At 33.5% G+C, this 18,313-nt stretch overlaps 1 pseudogene; it reads left to right on the forward strand.

Moving 5' to 3' along the window:
• Positions 1–1,954: 1,954 nt before the first annotated feature.
• On the forward strand, positions 1,955–3,455 carry LOC125836864 (FT-interacting protein 1-like; annotated as a pseudogene).
• Positions 3,456–18,313: the final 14,858 nt, after the last annotated feature.

An 18,313-nucleotide genomic window follows, 5' to 3' on the forward strand; every position in this document is an offset into this window, starting at 1 on the left:
CTACTCATAACACTTCAATTGCTAATTTCTAACTTCAAATTATTAACACTTTACTAACTAGTCCTAAAATCAAATCCAAAAAAAAATCCCAATTCAACCTCAAATTACATATTCTCAAGTTTAAACTAGTCCTAAAATACAAAAATGCTAATTCTTCACTAACTAACAATGCCCAATTTAAAAATGCCCAGTTTTTTTTAAAAAACCCTAAAATAAAAATCTTCAATTATCTATACCTAACTAACAATAATCAAATCAAATTAACAATTGAATAACACAACCCAACAAACAAAAACAATAATATACTAACAAACAATCAATTATAATCACTAGAATTGAAAAAAAAAGCTAAAATTTAAAACCTACATGCAGCGATGGCGACCGGCGACAGGGAAGGACGACAGGCGACGAGGAAGGGCGGCACTGGGAGAGGACGACGACCGGCGACCGGGAGGGAGATCGATATATATATAGAGAGAGAGAGAAGGGAGAGAATAAGAGTAAAGAGAGAGAGGAAAATAAGAAAATGACAATATGTCTTTTAGATATTTAATAAAAAGTGACAGACAACGTCTCTAAGTCCGTCGCTTCATTTAAATATAGTTGACCAACATTTTGACCAAGGTGGTTATTTTTTAATTTATATATAATTATTTTTAATAAAAAGCGACGGACGGCGTCTCTCTCTCTCTATATATATATATATATATATATTTAGCGCAAAAATCCACGAAAAAAACGACGGACTAAGAGATGCCGTCCGTCACTTTTTGTAAAATAATTTTAAAAATAATTATTTTTATTAAAAAGCGACGGACAGTGTGGCAAAAGGCGTCGCTTTTTGAAGCGACGCCATCCGTCGCTTTTCTGTCCGTCATTTTTAAGTAGTTTTTTAGTAGTGACATGCAATTACTTCAATTTATGCATAAAAGTTTATAAATCAATCAAATAAATCAACATTGAAAGGAACCTATGACATGGAAGAAAACCCTAACTTCAATTGGAGAATTTAGGAACTCCATGGAGGAAAGGGCACCATGGATGAAAACTATCATACCTTGTTGCCAAAAGCTTGGAAAAATGGAGGATTATGAGGCTTGATCTTGAAATCCTAGCTTTCTTCTTCAACTTCTAGAGAGAGAAATACTTGAGAGGAGGAGCTTGATCTTCTTTTGGAAATTTAAGAGAATGAATTGAGTTTTGGGTGATTTGGGGGTTTAGAATCATTATATAGGGCTTCGGGTAAAAGGAAAAACGACATAATATTGAGTTAAAATAATTGGAAAAAAGACCCAAAAGTCTCTGACTGAAAACTGCCGAATTGGCATCAAGGAGGCCTTGACGGCCCGTCATGCACTACAATGGCCTATCAAACGGGTCATGAAGAATTTTTGCCTGACAGGGCTTCACTATTTTAGGCATAAACTTTTACTTCGATCTTGGAATTAGGAAAGTTTGTTGGCGTTGGAAAGAGGACTCAGAGATCCTTAATTTGATAGGTCATGGGCCACCTAATATATTTTGTGCTAAAAGATATGATCATTTGAAGTTGACCTAAACTCTAAGTCTGATAAAAACCCTTCACGGACGACTCCACGGTCCGTGTGAAGCTTCATAGGCTGTTTTGACTCTCGTGGTCCTTGAACAGTGGCTAGGGGAGGACCCCTGCTGCCTTGACCCTCGTCACGACCAGTTTAATGATCTGTGATGCTCACCACGGGCCGTCCAAGGGGTTGTGGGAGGGGAACCTTTTTGGGAAAGTTCTGAAACATCTTCACGAGCACCAAAACAGGTTGTGGTCCCTTTAATGGCCCATCTAGGGCTTCGTGGAGGGTCCTATGGTCCAGTTTTGGGCTTGTGACTTGCCCGCTTGACCCTTTTCTAGCCTTTCTTGAATTCGAGGTGTTACAGGTTTCGATTGGGTTCCCTGCGTGAATCCGAAATTAGTGGCCACATGGGGGATTTCGGAGGTGGATGGATTAGCAGTGACAGAGTCACAAACACTTATGATCTTGTTGAACAAATGTTTTTTCTTTATGTACCAGTTGTGAAAGCAAGAGACCTCAGAAACTATAAAGGAAAAATATAGCACTTTGATAAGAAGGTAAAACCCTGAGTGGAAGCAAATGCTTGCTTTTTCGAGAGAGAAGATTCAGTCTTCAATTATAAGTTATTGTAAGAGACAAAAAGATGGTGCATAAAGATTATTATATAAGGAAAGTGGTGTTTGACATGAATGAAGTGCCTACAAGGGTTCCACATGACTGCCCTTTGGCACTTCAGTGGTATAAATTAGAGGATCGCGGTGAAGGGGAGAGGTGATGCTTGCAGTGTGGAAGGGAACCCAAGCATACTAAGCCTTTTCAGACTACTTTAGTTTAGGGAGAAGGTGTTCATAGTGTCAGATCAAAGGTATATGTTTCGCCTAAACTGTGGTACCTGAGAGTCCATATCATTGAAACCCAGGATGTAGAATCCCTGGAAAAAACCCAACCCATACAGGTATTTGTTAAGTCTCAAGTTGGGAAGCAAGTACTAAAGACCGAAGTATGCCAAACACGAACAACTAATCTATTCTGGAATGAAGACCTATGATTTGTGGCGGCAGAGCCTTTTGAGGAGCAATTGGTACTTACTGTTGAATGCAATGCCGGACCTCCCAAAGATGAGATTGCTCGGAGGTTAATCTTGCCACTTAACACATTTGAGAAGCGATTGGATCAACGACCAGTTCATTTTCGATGATTCAATCTTGAAAGCTGTGGTGAGGCTCGGACGAGCTGAGTCACCACTGCATAAATTAAAGAGGTTGTGGAGTACATCCTGGATGTTGACTCCCACATGTGGAGCATGAGAAGAAGTAAAGTTAACTTCTTCAGAATTGTTTTAATGAGCAAATGGCTTGGAGAAGTTTGCAAATGGAAAAACCCTATTACCATTATTCTACTTCAACTTCTCTTTTGCATATTGATCTGCTACCCAGAGTTATGGAACTACCGTTCCAGACCGAGCTAGGCATTCTCCACATATGGACACAAAACTATCTTTGTCCGAACCAATTATCTCAGATGAACTAGATGAAGAGTTTAACAGTTAAAATGAGGTATGATAGACTTCGCAGTGTGGTTGGTCGAATCTAAATGGTTATAGGGGATATGGCAACTAACATCTTCATAGTCTTCTGTCTTATTGCAACACTCATACTATATGTGACACCTTTCAAAATCTTAGCACTACTAGCAACTCTGTTTTACCTAAGGTACCCAAAATTCAGGAGCAAAATGCCTTCACCACCCCTCAATTTCTTCTGAAGATTAACAGCTCGAGCTGAAACAAAGTTTGCAATGTTTTTAGTTCACGTGTATTCTCCATTTTCTTCTTCAATGGTTTGTATGATTATGCCACTTTATCTATTTTTCATCAAACCTTCACGAAAAACTCTGTGCAAAAAGTAAGCTAGATGCAAAATAATAATTGTAGAAATAATGTATGTGACAGATCACCTTAACAGTAATACAGTCTTTGTTAAAGTTGAAGCCCAATTTTCTCACTACTTGGAAGCAATATGTGAAGCTCAAAGCATAAAATCATGTACAGTGTTCCACAAGAGGAATGAAAAAGTAGAAGCCCTCGTCATGATTGATCAGCTCGCAATTATCATCACAAGTATTTATGGAAAGGATGATTGAACTTGTGCAGTTCCCTCTTGCTATTATCTTTCTATTTTGCACCATCCAAGTCCAAGCCCATAATATAGTAAGCACTCAACAAAAACATATGTTTGTAAAGAACACAAATAAACTAATCATTGTCACCAGGTGTATAACGAACCTTCTATGTCATTCAGCTAAATATTTTGAGACACTGTGCATTCAGTGGGCCCGATTTTCTTTCTTTGAGAAAAATATTTTTATATTGTTTCTAATTCTATTTGCTCTACTAGTTTTAATTTTCTAGTTTGAAAATACTCTTTAAACTTTGTTGTTTCTTACCAAATTCTTCAAAGTTTTGTTCTAAGTATCTTAGGAATACAACATGAACAACAATCTTAAGGAAATTATTATACTATTGGTATTTCTTGTATGCTACTGATTGAGAGAAACATATCATGGAAGTAGAAGATTAATGCATTACTTCTTCAGAATTCGGTGCTTTGTTTAGCAAGGTCGAAGAATTGGTGGTATTTCGGTTAAATATTACACCAGGTAACCTTCTTATTATTTATCTAATGAGGAAAATAGTTTCTAAAAGTTAACAGTTTTGATATTTATCATGTATGTCTTTGGAAAAAGATCTGCAAACCATATGATTTTTGAATGAATTTTCCTAGGCAAAAAGTGTTGCCTTTAAAATTCTTTAGTTTGCAGAATGAGAGATGCACATTTTTGTTTGATAAAATAGTATGTCAAAATGTTATAGTTGGAAGGCTATTTGAAAAGAAAAGCACATCTATGTGATAATCTAAGAATATGTTTAATTATGTCTGGAGACTAAAAAAAACTTTTGTAGTTTTGTACTCCATGTGAAATTTGATTGTGTCTGCTTTTTGTAGACTAAAAACTTTTATAGTTTTCTACTCTGGATAAATTAGACTATGTTATTGGTTTGAAGAATATGAAAACTTCACATAATAAGTCAATGTTGTACTTTTGACTTTCTATAAACTTCACTGTTATATAGAAACAAATTGTACAAAAAAAATTGTCTTTACTGTAAGTATTCTAAATACTAAGTGGTATGTCTATTTGTGATAGAGGGGAAATATCAATGACTTAGAGTTTGTGATTTTGTGCCTCTATGGAATGAACTTTGACATTGTGTAAAGATTGTCAAAGATAATTGAATCACTATAATTCTTTTGTAGAATAATATTTTCAAAAGAGGTTTCATGTTGTCAATGACACTTTGATAGCATGAGAAAAAAAATATGTGGAAAAACTATTTTCAAATACTTGAAAAATATTTTTGAGATCATATTTAAAATGTGGGGGGTCCTATGCTTATGACAAAGATAAAATTAGACTTAGTGTCTAATTTAAATTTGGAGCACAAGATATGAAATTCAATGATACTTTTGTATTATGTTAGACCCACAAAATTCTTGGAGTATATTTGATATTGTGGTTGTTGAGTTTCTCTTTTACTAGTATATGGTATGACTAATATGAAACTACCAAATTATATGTATACTTGTTCAAAATGATTGAATTCTTTTATGAAAAAGTGTCACTTAAAATGTTGTGACTTTTCATGAAAAGATATGTCTATTAAATATAACTATTTGTATAGACATGAATATTGGTGAATAGTCATTTGTCATGTTTTGTAAAAGAAGCATTTGGACTATATTGCCTTTATTGGACCCGAGAAAACTTTGTTCATGGGTAGTTCTATAACAATCAAATTGAAAGTTATGGAAAGGTCCTTCCGAAAAGGACATTTGACAAGGTGATGACTCTAAACAATGTTTGTATCACACAAAATTGTAAGAAATAAGAACAAAATATTTGTGAGAACAAGCTACCTCGCGGAGAGCTTTTCAAACTCAATATTTTTATTTGTTCCGACTTGCTTGAGTCAAATTGTTTGTGCTATGAACACTTGGAGCATGTCAATTACAAAACCTTGTAAGGAAACTGATCAACTTAGAAGTTTTGTCTAACTTTGAGTGCAATAAATAAAAATGTCAAGTTTGTGTGGAAAAAGATAGGAAGTGATAGGGATGGAGAATATAAATCTCTTTTTGCTGAAATATGTTTGGAAAATGGATTTATCCATCAAACTATTGTCCTATTCACCTAAATCTAATGGAATTGTAGAATGAAAAAAATAAATAACCGAACTTTGAAGAAAATGATGGCTGCATTGCTTATAAGTTCAGGTTTACCACAAGACTTGTGTGGAGGAACTATCCTTACTGCAAAAGGGGACAACAAAAAGTTGTCTTTTCAGAAAGAATTTGTTTGTTCAGAACACAATCTATTCCATATGAGAAATGGAAAGGAAGGAAATCCAACTTGAAATACTTCAAAGTGTGGGGGTGTCTAGCCAAAGTCCAAGTTCCTATTTCTAAAAGGATTAAAATAGGACCTATGATTGTGGATTGTTAAGTTAGACTTGAGTAGTCTAGTGAAGGGTCTAAAAAACCTTGGAAAGGAAAAAAATATATACTTAATAAAGAGATTCAAAGGCGTAGTAAATGTCAAAGGACATCTACTTCCTTCGAATATGATTTTGTAACATTTATTGTGTCTTCTGTAGACTCATCCTTCTGGAAATATGGTGTCAATAGTTAGATTGATGCAATTTTGAGCAACCATATTTGAAGTTAATTGATCTTCTTCCAGAAAATAAACATTTGGGTTCAAAGTGAATCTTCAGAAGGAAAATGAAAGTTGATGGACCTGTTGACAAATATAAAGCAAGACTTTTTGTCAAAGGCTTTAGACAAAAACAAGGTCTTGATCTTGTCGATATATACTCGTCAGTAACTAGAATTACATCCATTCGGATGTTAATATTATTAGTTGCGGTATATGACCTCTAAATTCATCAAATGAATGTGAAAACAACTTTCTTAAATGGAGAATCGGAGGAAGAAATTTAAATGGAACAATCTGAGGGTTTTGTGATTCTTGGTAAAAAAAAGTGTCACGACTTAAAAATGGACATGATGGCACTCGTCTTATCCCACCAAGACAAGTCAGCCTAAAACTCAACCATTACAATAAAATGCAGAAATTTTATAATCAACTCAAAGTACCCCCAAAATCTGGTTGTCACGTGTACAAGCCTCTAAAATATTACAATTGATTCAAAAGAAAAACACAAGTCTCAAATGACCTTGTTTCTATAATACAACAAAATCATAAATAGGAGTAAGAAGGTCCGCTGAAATGACAAACAACTACCTCACAAACCTCCACAAGAAGCCTCAGACAAGGAGAAGAGAAAATATCACAAAGGTCCGGGCTAGTAACCTACAAAAAAATGTAGTAGCAAGGTACCAAACCACACGGTACTCAGCAAGTAAACCTCTAAACACAAGCTAAGGGGATAGAATACGGGTACTCCTTACACCCCATCCGAACCTCTACAACTACAATCTGCATAAAACCATCCAACCTAACAGTTCACAATTTACAAGCGCATATCTCAACAACAACATTCTAACAATCACATATTCTCAACAACAAACTCAATATTCATCAATTACAACCTCCACAACTACAACCTGCTTAAAACCAGCCCAACCTAATAGTTCATAATTCATATAGCACATATCTCAACAACAACACTCTAACAATTACATATCCTCAACAACAAGCTCAATATTCATCAATCAAAGTTCCACAGAAAGGCACTCACAAGATCAGCAAAACATAATATCAAGTTCACTAATGATAAATATGTGCAATGCAATGTAATGCAATATCAAGTATAGTGATGCATGTCTGACCTAGTGATACACACTTGTTGTCTCTCAGTCCAGGACCCATGGGGGACATATCTGTCCATGCATCCATCGCGGCGCGCGATACAACCCTTGATAATAGTAACCATCGCGGCGCGCGATACGTTCCTTGAAATATAGTATCCATTGCGGCGCGCGACACGTCCCTCGAAATGGTACATCCTCTTTAACTTCTTATTCTTTCTCAATGCACATAACACTTGTCACAACCATGTCTCAGAATAATGCAAATGACATGTTCACACAAATAATGAGAAGATGATCATTTTCATAACATTGCAGAATTCACAACAACACAATCATGATACAACATCAACAATGATTTAACAAGCCTTTCAAACCATTCTCAACACATCGCACCCAAACAATTAATCACATTGCCTTTTATTATTCCTTTTTCATCATTAGAATTAATCAATGTGGACAAATCAATCCATCACCAAGTCTCATTACCCCCAAACACATATTACAAGGAAATACACGAATTCCATACACTTAACAAGGGTTTAGAAATCCACTTGCCTCAAATAATTGAACAATCACTCCGGGACCTGAGCCTTCCCTTTTTATTGTACTTCCAACTCAAAGCAATCTATTCACATTAATAATCACAATAAGATTTCGAAACTAACAACACCCATATTACTATAGGTCTAGCGTAGACCCAAAAACCCACTTAATTTATAATCCAGTTCCTAATCTTGGTGCCAATTAATATATCAACTTTTATAATATTTTTCCAAATTTCAAGCCTAGGATTAAGTCTTCATTCCTCCAAGTAACCTAACATTAATAATATTCATAAAAATATAATAAACCTAATATTTAATTACCTATTTCAATATAGTAAAACTTGAATTATAGTGTGATAATTATACGAAGGATTCGTAAATAAATTAAATCTCATCGAGGAATGCAGTGTTACAAAAAATCACCAGCTCATTCGCTGGGCACCACCAACTGCAACCAAAATTATCACTTCCTCATTCTATACCCACTGAACACCTTAGCCTTTAATATCATATTCCACATCACCAAGGTCTTGCATACATTAACCCACCAACATGACACACCCACCAATAAGAATAACGATCTTAAGCAAATATTAAAACTAATATGTTACCTCTAACATATAGTATTAATAAATTAACAAAATGTAACCTTTATGCATATACTCAATTCATTATTTAAAGGCGTACCTATCTGAAACATGAAGTACGGCCGCTGTTTTTCCTCTCTTGTTCATCCGCCTAGGTAAGTTTCTGCCTCCCTTTCTTTTTCTAAATTAATTATTTATTTAAAAGTGACAAATACACTATCTTATTTTGATATATATGGGCCAAATAGTATAGGGTTTTAACTAAATTATAGACTTAGCCCATTAGCCATCAACTAAAAATTAATTATTTAAAAATCACCTGCCAACTAAACAATCGTAATTAACAAATAATGAAAATTTCCAAATATGATTTTTCCAGGTCATTACAAAAAGAAAGTGAGTGAACTTGTTAAGTCACTTTATGGACTAAAACAAGCACTCAAACAATGACATAAGAAATTTGATCAAACCATATTGGCAAATGGATTTAAGAATGATGGAAGTGATAAATGTGTTTACATTAAAATCACACGGTCATTGTTTGTTTGTATATTAATGACATGTTGATCACCAATAGAGACACTAATGACATAAATGCTACTAAACGTATGCTAAAAAGCATGTTTGATATGAAAGATCTTGGAGTTGTTGATCCAATCTTAGGTATAAGAATCCTTAGAACTCCATAATGTTTAGCATTGTCATGGTCTCATTGCATCGAAAAGCTACTTGACTAGGTCAAATATTTGGATTTCAATATTGTCAAGACTCCAATAAATGTGAGCTTTACATTTCAAATGAGTGAAGGCGAAAGTGACTCATAATTGGATTGTGCTAGAGTATTGGGAAGTATGATGTATATCAAGAAGTGTACGCGATCAACTATAGTATGTGCTATTAGTAAACTGAGTCGGTTCACGAGTAATCCCAATCAAACTCATTGGATGGCAATGAAAAGAGATTTGGGGTATTTAAAACATACTCGAAACTATGTCTTGCATTTTAACAATATCCAGCAATATTGAAAGGATATATTGATGCAAATTGGATCACCGGGATCAAATGAAGTAAAATCTATGAGTGGATATGTATTTACTCTTGGTGGAGGAGCAGTCTCTTGGAAATCTTTCAAAAAAGACATGTATCGCTAGCTCTACAATGATCTCTGAGCTAGGTGCTCTAGATAAGGTCGGTGAATAAGTTGAAAGACTTCGAAATTTCTTGATAGATATTTTTTTTTGGTCCAAACCTTTGGCATCAGTATGCATACACTTTGATAGTCAAGATGCAATAGGTAGGGCATGGAGCATGATGTATAATGGAAAGTCTCATCATACAAGAGATAGACATAATACCATTAGAAAACAACTACTCTCTAGTGGAATTATCACAATTGACTATGTAAAGTCAAAGGACAATGTGTCAGATCCACTTACAAAAAGGCCTATCTAGAGAGAAAGTTGAAAGATCATCTAAGGGAATGAGTTTACAGCTTAGGACAAGTCATCATGGTAGTAACTCTATCTAGCAGACTGGAGATCCCAATAGCTAGATTCAAGGAGAAAAACAAAGTTGTGACTGACGGTTCGGCATTGTCAACCAACTCAATCCATTCTCATGATGAAGGCAATGCTCAGGAACAAGGATACAACATTAAGGCTTGCTAATGAGTTAATAAAGCTTAATGTTTTTAATGATTTGCTAAGTTTGACAGATTTGACCAAATAGTGTATCTACGCGATAATACGGTTAGAAATCACTTATGTGAGTGTGAAATGTAAGCCGCTTCAAAGAGGATGATTGTCAAAAGCCCATTTCTCTATACACTCATGAAACCAAGAGGTGTTCATGGCTGAAACGAACACAACCGTAAGAACCATAAATAGTAAAGGGTTGATTGTGTGACATATGGTTGTCTAGGTATACACCAAAGCTTGACGGTTCAAAGATATCAAATATACCGATTGACCAAGTATATCCGACATATGTTCACTACGGAAAGTTCAAAGGGAAACCTACTTATCCAGATGCAATTAATTCTTGCTTGTAAAGTACACATACGTGTCCGTTTCTTTGTCTTGGAGTTATTCCCCATCCATGCGGAGGATTGTTGGGTTTTAAAAGGTGCGAATGAAAAATAAAGAGTTGCGACTTTTATGAAGAGTTGTGACTTTTATGAAAAATTGTGACCTTTCCAGTGGCACAATAAGAACCTTTTTCACACTACCCTCTATTTTCTATAAATTGAGGGAATTCCTCTCTTTTTAGTTGAAAGAATTTTTCTGGACTTCTTCTACTACTACTACTAAATCTTGTATTCTAAGTGTACTTTACTGTCGTTGAGTGGATCGCTGACACCGTGGTTTTAGGCATCGATATACCGGTGAGTTCTATCCTGGGAGGATATATTCCATTATCCTCGGGTACTTAAGGGGAATAATTTCCTTAAGGGGACACTGTGCATTCAGTGGGCCCGATTTTCTTTCTTTGAGAAAAATATTTTTATATTGTTTTTTATTCTATTTTCTCTACTAGTTTAAATTTTCTAGTTTGAAAATAGTCTTTAAACTTTGTTGTTTCTTATCAAGGTCTTCAAAGTTTTGTTCTAAGTATCTTAGGAATACAAGATGAACAACAATATTTTCCTTACTAGTTTCTGGATTCCAAGTAATTATGAATAAGATTTTACAAAATTATCTAAGATTATCGCAACACATATTGAGTAATAAGACAAATTAAAAAAAAAAGTTTCATGAATGTGACACACTTTTCTAGCTATTTGACCGTTAAGTTCAAGTTTTGTGAATATGATACTGACTATTGAACAAAACCACTTCAATGTTCAGGCTCGTGACAACACTACACCATTGCAACACTCATGATTATATACAACGTTAAAAGAAAATAAAGCAACAAAAACAAATTGGAAGTTAAAATTGTATAGAAAAATAATAGATATTCTAAACTATAGACCTTATTAGATACATAAATATAAGCATCAAAATGAAAATTGTGTCTACCATCGATAGATATTGTGCGTACATGGTAGGACTGATGAAAATAAGAGAAAATTGATAGCTACATCAAATACAAACCCAATGAAGCTTCTTTGGACAATCTCTTGATTCAATAGAAAAACTAAAAGCATTGAAAACAACCTTTAAAATTATTTAAAATAATTAAATATTGAAAGGATAGATTTGTTGCATGAAAGTAACATGAATATATGAGTATGAAATAATTAAAATTTCGATCCATAATAAGGATTAAAGGCTCTATACCAAAATGGACATCTATTGTAAATTCTCTAAAAATAAATAAGTTTATATATTATTTGAGCTAAAAAGATTTTTTGTGGACCCCAACTATTAGTTAAACATTATACATATATTTAAGAATTTAAAATTAGTGATATAATACAATTTTGAGTTGTAGCGAATTATTTTTAAAATTTTGTTTACTAAATGATATACATGATGATCATTACCTTATCTGTTTTTGTTTTGCTTTATAATCTAAAATTAGAAAAAAAACATTTTGGATAAATACAATATTTTAATCATCTCTAACACATACCTTAAATTCTAACTATGATTATCTCTAAATTTCTATCATTAAAAAACATGCACAATGTTAAACTACTAAAGATTAAAACGATAAAGTAACATGCTCAACAGTATGTTGAGGGAATTTGTGTAGAGAGAAAACTGTTTGATATTAGCATCATCCAGCTTTTTATAGATATCTTTTTAAGGAAGTCAAATGATGCTTTATTTAATGTGATAGCAAGCTTTAATTACATGAACTACAATCAAATGAAACTAAACTATAGGCAATTATATCCACTAAAGAAGCTCCTAAACAATAGGAGTAAATATTCCTAAATATGCTCCAAAACACCAGGAGACTTGTTTAAACTAGGAACAAGAGATGAGCAAGATAACATCCTATGACTTAGTCAAATAACCATAAGACAAATATGGTTAATACACATTCAAGCTAGGCATGGTGCAACAATATCTAACTTGGATCAACACTTGGTAAAAGCTGGTTTAGATAGTGGCTTAGTGAAGGTATCAACAAGTTGATCACAAGCATGAGTATGTGTAACATGAACTTGAACCTAGTCATGTACATATGCAGAATCTACAACAACATGTCTTAGGTGCCATTAGTGATAACATTTTGTATTAAGTATGTCATGATATTTGGACGAACCAATTGGAATCAGAGTATTTGAGAAAATGAATCGTTATTGTGGATTCTATGTTAGATTTAGTTGAGTATTTCTCTATTTCATGTGATAATTATTATATCTATTTTGGTGATTTATATGTATAGTGTTTTTTGATATTGATACGTTAGGAATATGGCCATATATTTGTTGTTGTTAGTTGTTGGGCAATCGAAAGGCGGATGTATGTGATATGCGGTCTTAGGCCTAACTCACACCCCAAAAGTTCAAAGGGAGGAGGATTGCCCAAGCCTTATAAGGAGTCCACCCATCTCATTAATCATCAATATGAGACTTTTTTTCTTTAACACCCCACCTCACGCCCAGTGCTTAGCATCTGGTGCGTGGGCAATTTTTGGGCAATTTTTGACCCACCTCACGCCCAATGCTTGGCATCTGGTGCGTGGGCATTTTTTGGGCAATTTTTGATTTTTTGGGCCCCAACATCGGGTGAAATGGGCCCTGCTCTGATACCATGTTAAATTAGGTCTTAGGCCTAACTCACACTCCAAAAGCTAGCTCAAAGGGAGGAGGATTGTCCAAGTCTTATAAGTAGTCCACCCATCTCATTAATCACCAATGTGGGACTTTTTGCTTTAACATCTAGTTATTAGTAACTATATTGGTAATCCTTGAACGAAAAAAGGAATGTTAATAATATGGCTAGAGACTGACCTAAGGTCATGGAAAGATAAATCTAATCCCTTGTGAATTTTTAGGCAATAGAGTGAAACATGATTGATTGAAGTTATTGCATTTCATGTTTGTTGATTTTGTTAACTTTATAATATGTTGCATAAACAAGTCTTAGTCGGTCCATGATGCCTATCACTATGTGTGGTGTACATATATTATCCTTGCTACACTCATTTGGGGCAGGGGCGGTTCTACAGCTTTGAAAAAAAAGCAATTGCCTTAGGCCTCAAAATTTGAGGGGCCTCATTTTTAAAAAAAATAATAGGTTAGAAGTATTTTTTTTAAAAAAAAATTTGAGTATTACTTGTAGAAAATAAAAAAATTTCATAAAAGAGCAAAGAAGTAATAAAAGTTCGACAAATTATAAATACTATATCTCAAGAAAATTAAATAATTGGCTATAATAAACTTCATAAGAAATATATATTCAAATTTAAAGACTCCATTCGAATTTAACTTTAGGCCACCGATTTATTAGAGCCGCTCCTGATTTGGGGTGTATGTGTGTTTCAGGCTGGTGAAGTATTAGTTGAAATGGTGTATATTCATCATCAACTTCTAAGTTTTCTCTTCAGATCAGGAGGAAGCCGTGTCTTTTATTTCTTTGTCATTACTCTATATTAGATGCTTTTGTACATGTCTATACTAGGTCCTGGGGAAATGTTTGATTTTATGAATTAAGTATGATTATAGCTTAGGAATTTGCAATTTAGTTGAATAAAATTGTTAAAAGGTTCCTCTTGAAATTATATTTTTTTTATAAAAGGGATGGATGGTGAGGATTCTCTTATCGAATTACAGTCCAGATGGTGCCCGCACGATCTCACAAATTGAGTCATGACGACAATGATTCCCCACCTATAGACGCCACTCGTTATTGGCACACTATTGGCAAACTGCAATATTTTTCCTTTACTCAACTTCACATCTCTTATATAGTGATCAATAGATTGTTGAAATTTATGTGTGTTCCAACTAATGACCATTGTAAATTTGTTAAAAGGACTTTTATGGTATCTCAAAGAAATAACGAGTTCAGGACTTCAAACATCCTATGCAACTGATCTGTCTCTAATTTGTATATGTATGTATATGCAGACTGGACCGGTGATCCGAATGACAGAATCTCTACATCAGGTTACATCCTTTTGTACGGATGTAATCTAGTCAATGATTATCATGAAACTAACATGATGTAACTCACTCATCCACCGAGACAGAGTATAAATCAATTTGTCAATGCACTTGGGAGTAAAACTTACTCCATGAGTTACAATTGTACAAGTGCACCTGTCCTTTATTAACATCCTCAGAATAATACTCTTAATTTATTAACTACATACACTGCATGAGTATACAAGTCTATTGATACCTGTAGTGCCTATACTTCTATCTCCGATCCAAAAAGTCAATCTTGAGCCCCCATCTGGAAATCACCCAATTTCATCCATGAATTGATAGTCAAATCATAGATTTACGTTTCTTTGACTCTAGGGCTTAAAATCTCAACTTTATCTGACCAAATCATGAATAATACGTTAATATACTGAAGTAATCATGAGAAATTGTAGATAAAGATTAGAATCTTGTCCTCACTTCGATACAAGGAAAACTCCATAAAAATCGCCAAAATCAGAGTTTCCTACATTCCAAAAATTCATTTTTAATGAATGGTGAAAAATCATTTTTTAATACACAGGTAATCGAATTTTCAATTCCAACAAGTCATTTTGAGATTACTATATGAAACAACTCATTTTGAGATTACTATATGAAACAACAAAAAAAATGTAGAAAGGAGAAAATAACCTTGAGAGTCATTACATTAAAACTTAAAAGTAGGAACTCAAATCGTGGTATATTCCCACAAATCTTCTTTGGTATCCACATTAGTCCACTTGTGTAATATAAAGCAGACAAAGTATGTCATTTCTTGATAAAGTTTCAAGAAAGCTACCAAGCTCTTCTACAAGTTACTGTTTTTATTGGACCAATCAATTGTTTGTACATATTCATAACAATGTTTTTATGATCTTTTCGTGAGTGTACATGTTGCATTATCATATTTCTTCTCCTTTTCTATTGACTTGAAGGGCTCACAATAATACGAGGCAACGTTAAACAATATACATTATGCAACAATGTAAACCGATTCAATATTTGAAAGTAAATTAATATGTGTTTAACTTGTTCTCCAGATTGATCAGTTTTACTAGTCCAGTGGTTCTTCTTGCACTTAATCATGTTACATCTTCCTTTTAATTTAAAGTAGAAAACTCTTTTCATGTGTTAACTATTCAAAGACATATGACTTTCACTAGAAATACATAGATTAAAAGATAAATATTCTATATAATTTTTTTTATATATATAGATAGATGACTGAAAGTATGAAATATAAAATAGATATTGCATAAAATAATGGAACAAAATATCTATTATGTAAAATTGGGATTCGGCTCCCCTCCAGTGGCCCATCCGTCCAGTTCCTCCAGTTGGGGGTTAATTTTGTTACACGTGTTCTTCAATTTAATAGATGTTCAGATGTGTTTGCCCAAACCAACCATTTTAACTATGGTCAATAATTTCATATTACTTCTCCATTACAATCCACTTTCCTTTGCTGGAATAATTCAATATTAGAAAAGGAAAGCAGAGCAACTCAAGTTATAAACTTTTGCAAAATAAAGTGAAGAAAAACACAAAAATACTATGCCATCGTATTTTCTTTATTTTTTACTTAAAAAAAAAGGAAAAGAGAACCGTTTTTGGTCACCAGAGAAATGTAAAGTTATGAGTTTTTATACTATTGATGAATCTCAATTAAAGAATAATCCTTTTCATTTTTTCATCTTCCAATTCTATCCTCCTCTTCATAAATGAAATTTTAAGAAAATATATCAAACCCAGTTAATACACCATTCGTAATTCCTAATAAGCGTCAAGTCGTGCACCTGGCTACTAGGCCAGAAATTCTCTTGGGTTTCAATTCCATCAACTTCCATTTTTGCTTTACTCAACTTGACATCTCTTAAATAGTGATCAATAGATTGTTGAAATTTATGTGTTCCAACTAATGACCATTGTAAATTTGTTAAAAGGACTTCTATGGTATCTCAAAGAAATAACGAGTTCAGGACTTCAAACATCCTATGCAACTGATCTGTCTCTAATTTGTATATGTATGTATATGCAGATTGGACCAGTGATCCAAATGACAGAATCTCTACATCAGGTTACATCCTTTTGTACGGACGTAATCTAGTCAATGATTATCATGAAAGTAACATGATGTAACTCACTCATCCACCGAGACAGAGTATAAATCAATTGTCAATGCACTTGGGAGTAAAACTTACTCCATGAGTTACAATTGTACAAGTGCACCTTTCCTTTATTAACATCCTCAGAATAATACTCTTAATTTATTAACTACATACACTGCATGAGTATACAAGTCTATTGATACCCATAGTGCTTCTATACTTTTATCTCCGGCCCAAAAAGTCAATCTTGAGGCGCCATCTGAAAATCACCCAATTTCATCCATGAATTGATAGTCAAATCATAGATTTTCATTTTCTTGACTCTAGGGCTTAAAATCTCAACTTTATATGACCAAATCATGAATAATATGTTAATAAACTGAAGTAATCATGAGCAATTGTAGATAAGATTAGAATCTTGTCCTCACTTTGATACAAAGAAAACTCCATAAAAATCGCCAAAATCAGAGTTTTCTAATTTCCAAAAATTCATTTTAGTGAATGGTGAAAAATCATTTTTTTATACACAGGTAATCGAATTTTCAATTCCAACAAGTCCTAAATGACTTGAGAATACTATCTGAAACAACGAAAAGAATGTAGAAAGGAGAAAATAACCTTGAGAGTCATTACACTAAAACTTAAAAAGTAGGAACTCAAATCGTGGTATATTCCCACAAATCTTCTTTGGTATCCACATTATTCCACTCGTGTAATATAAAGCAGACAAAGTATGTCATTTCTTGATAAAGTTTCAAGAAAGCTACCAAGCTCTTCTACAAGTTACTGCTTTTGTAGGACCAATCGATTGTTTGTACATATTCATAACAATGTTTTTATGATCTTTTCGTAAGTGTATACATGTTGCATTATCATATTTCTTCTCCTTTTTTATTGACTTGAAGGGCTCACAATAATACGAGGCAACGTTAAACAATATACATTATGCAACAATGTAAACCGATTCAATATTTGAAAGTAAATTTATATGTTCTTAACTTGTTCTCCAGATTGATCAGTTTTACTAGTCCAGTACGTGGTTCTTCTTGCACTTAATCATGTTACATATTCCTTTTAATTTAAAGTAGAAAAATCTTTTCATGTGTTAACTATTCAAAGACATAGGACTTTCACTAGAAATACATAGATTAAAAGATAAATATTCTATATAATTTTTTTTATATATATAGATAGATGACTGAAAGTATGAAATATAAAATAGTTATTGCATAAAATAATGGAACAAAATATCTATTATGTAAAGAGAAAATAGTCAAATGTGTGTTTAATCTATTACTAGATTTTTAACTACACACTTATACATCACGTGGGTCCTATTATCCCCCTATACATTTTTAAAATGGAATACATTGCCCCTAAAAGGTCACATCCAGATTTGTGTTAGAAAGTGAATGCACTCACCCTTGCCACATAATATATATTATTTTTTAATTAAAAAAATTATTATATTTTTCTTTATTCTATTTTCCTTTTATATTTTATTTCTTCTCTTTCCAGCCCCTTTCTTCTTCTTCTTTTTTCTT

Source organism: Solanum verrucosum, unplaced genomic scaffold (assembly GCF_900185275.1).
Source record: "Solanum verrucosum unplaced genomic scaffold, falcon-dt-bn FXZP01000141.1, whole genome shotgun sequence".
In the NCBI taxonomy this organism is placed as follows: Eukaryota; Viridiplantae; Streptophyta; class Magnoliopsida; order Solanales; family Solanaceae; genus Solanum; species Solanum verrucosum.